Here is a 2,994-nt window from a genome sequence, read left to right as displayed (position 1 = left end):
GGGGGGAGGTGAATTAGGTGTTTTGGAAATTTTCTTGTTTTCAATGATTTGGTGATTGAATTTTCTGCTTTAAGATAGTAAGTGATAATAAATAAATGGCAGCAATTAAATGAACACAACAATATTATCCTGGTTCCCCTTATGATCAAGGGTACATTCAGTCATCTTGCACACTACAAGAGATTTCTCCACTATTGTTAGAAAATATACAAATCTCACCCTAGGATCTGTGCTACAAACTTCTAACAAAACTTCTAAGATAGCACACCACTATCTTAGATTAGACTACTTTAAGAAAGTACTACTTTCTTTTACAAATGATATAGTTTGATTTGGAATAAGAATATAAGAGAGATATAATAATATCAATCCAATATTATTTCAAGTACTTTGAGAATCTTTCTGAATGATATGAAAATGATATGCAAGTACTTAAAAAAAACATAAATTTGTTCAAAGTTGTACAAAGTTTGATTGAAGGGACACAACAAGAATACATGGTTTTTGTGAGAGCCAAAAGTCCTCACAAAGGGGAAAAAATAGCCATAAAGTAGGCATTTGTGGCGGCCAAAGGCAGCCACAAATAAGGTGGTCACAAACCTTTGTGGCGGCCAAAACGGCTACAAAGTTTGAAAATTTCGTTGTCTTTTGTGAGGGCAAATGCCGTTACAAACGCCTGATTTTGTGAGGGCATAGGCCGCCACAATTGCCTGATTTTGTGAGGGCTTAGGCCGCCACAAAGGACAAAGCTTATGCTTAAAAATTAAGCTTTTGTGGGGGCCTAGACCGCCACAAACGCTTCCCTTTGTGAGGGCTTAGGCCGCCACAAAGGATGTTTCAGATTAAAAATTAAATATTTTGTGAGGGCTTAGGCCGCCACAAAATATTAACTTTATTAAAAAATTATTTTATTAAATTCAAAATTAATACTAAAAAATAATATTATATATAATATATTAATATGAATATAAATTTAAAATTTAAATTTAAATTACAATATTATAATTTAATTAAAATTTAAATTAAATTTAAAATATAATATTTAAATTTAAATTTAATATGTTATATATAATAAACTAATATCAATTAAAAATATAATATTACAATTTAATTATCATTTAAATTAAATTTAAAATATAATATTTAAATTTAAATTTAATATGTTATATATAATAAACTAATATCAATTAAAAATATAATATTACAATTTAATTATCATTTAAATTAAATTTAAAATATAATATTTAAATTTAAATTTAATATGTTATATATAATAAACTAATATCAATTAAAAATATAATATTACAATTTAATTATCATTTAAATTAAATTTAAAATATAATATTTAAATTATAATTATAATTAAAGGTTAATTTAAATTAAATTTAAATTTAAATAAAAATTAAGTTTAAAAATTAAAATAACTATTATATATAAAAATATAATATTAATATTAATTAAAGTAATTACTACCAAACCAAATAAAACATTCCAAAATTATTAAATCATGTCTTACAAACCAAAAATTAAACACACAATAATTAACTAGGACAAGATAAATGTGTTCATACAAACCAAAAATAAAATTATAAAATTATTCAAATACATCAATCCTCATAATAATTCCTCTGATCAACTCCACTCCCACCATCATTATTTGCTGGCATGTTACCTGACGACAGAAGTCCCTCAAAAGTATTATTAATTTGTGCTGGAGGAGACATCATGGTTTAAAATTGGATTTCATCTTCAATTACACCAACACTAGTCGAATGAGGAGCCATAACTGGTTGAGGTTGATTTAAATCTGGTCTAATCAAGCCAGCTGTTGGCATAGTTGGTCGGTATGCAGTTTGATCTGGTTGAGGTTGAGGAAGTTGATGAGAAGATGACAGAACATACTGATAATTATGAAAATATTGTTGTTGCTGAAACATTGGTCGTTGTTGTTGCTGAAAGGCAGAGTTCGGAGGATCCTGGTGTTGTTGTTGGAAATTTGGAGGCGGTTGCTGCTGCTGGGAGTATTGAGAGTAATTTTGTTGCTGCTGGAATAGTGGTTGTTGATGCAAGTATTGAGGCCGAGGCGGGAACTGCTGATGAAAAGTAGGAGGAAATGAAAATTGTTGCTGTTGAAATTGTTGTTGCTGCTGAAACTGTTGTTGCTGCTCTTGAAACTTTTGTTTCCATTCCTCATTAAATTTATCAATTGCTGCTTGTATCAGCTGATGTGTCTTTTCTTCTTGCTCACTTGCCCATTGCTACTTTAACTGGTCAAGATTATCTATCGACGGACGATGAGATCGATCCGTACTAGCATAAGAAGAAGACGTCTCAGTCTGAATATAGCCTGTTGGACCTTTCACAAATGTTGATGATAAACTACCGGCACCCGACACACATCCTTTGTACTTGCCACCTGTAACGCCTAGTTACGTGGGTATAAAAATTGAGGTAATAACGCTAAAGTTGTAAGAATTAGATAAGAGAATAAGGTATTGTAATAAATAATAAACTATTAGAAAGAAGTAATGTTATGAAATCTCAAAAATTTATCCTTACAACTGAAAAATATTTAATAATTAAAATATCCAAAACTGGGCAAATAGTATCTAATCCCGACATAAAATGCAATGTAGACATTATGTCTACTTATTCTTGATCTACTGACCTAATCGAAGGAAATCACTCTTCTCAAGGGAGGTAGGACTGCTTAACTCTCGACGTCTCCAACGGTCTCAGTATCTGAAAACAACACTTTAATGAGATACAAAATCCCAGTGAATAATACACACAATTTCAAAACAAGTATTATTCTCAGCCGGAGCGGTAACCAGAAAAATCGATCATGGCACCCGCCTTCATCCAAAAATATTCTTTAGAACTATTCGTGATATAACTAAGATTTCTCTATAATAACCAACTACTTTCAATAATTAATTAAAAATTCGTCAAATAAATTAACGATAATCCACATCTATTATAATCAGATAATTC

At 29.8% G+C, this 2,994-nt stretch overlaps 1 pseudogene; it reads left to right on the top strand.

Moving 5' to 3' along the window:
* The window catches only part of LOC105852090 (proline-rich receptor-like protein kinase PERK9), a 22,158-nt pseudogene that overhangs the window by 727 nt on the left and 18,437 nt on the right, over window positions 1-2,994 (top strand).

The sequence above is a fragment of the Cicer arietinum genome, chromosome 5, assembly GCF_000331145.2.
Source record: "Cicer arietinum cultivar CDC Frontier isolate Library 1 chromosome 5, Cicar.CDCFrontier_v2.0, whole genome shotgun sequence".
Classification (NCBI taxonomy): Eukaryota; Viridiplantae; Streptophyta; class Magnoliopsida; order Fabales; family Fabaceae; genus Cicer; species Cicer arietinum.
Note: the sequence above shows the minus strand (reverse complement) of the source record. Positions and strands in the feature narration are given on the sequence as shown.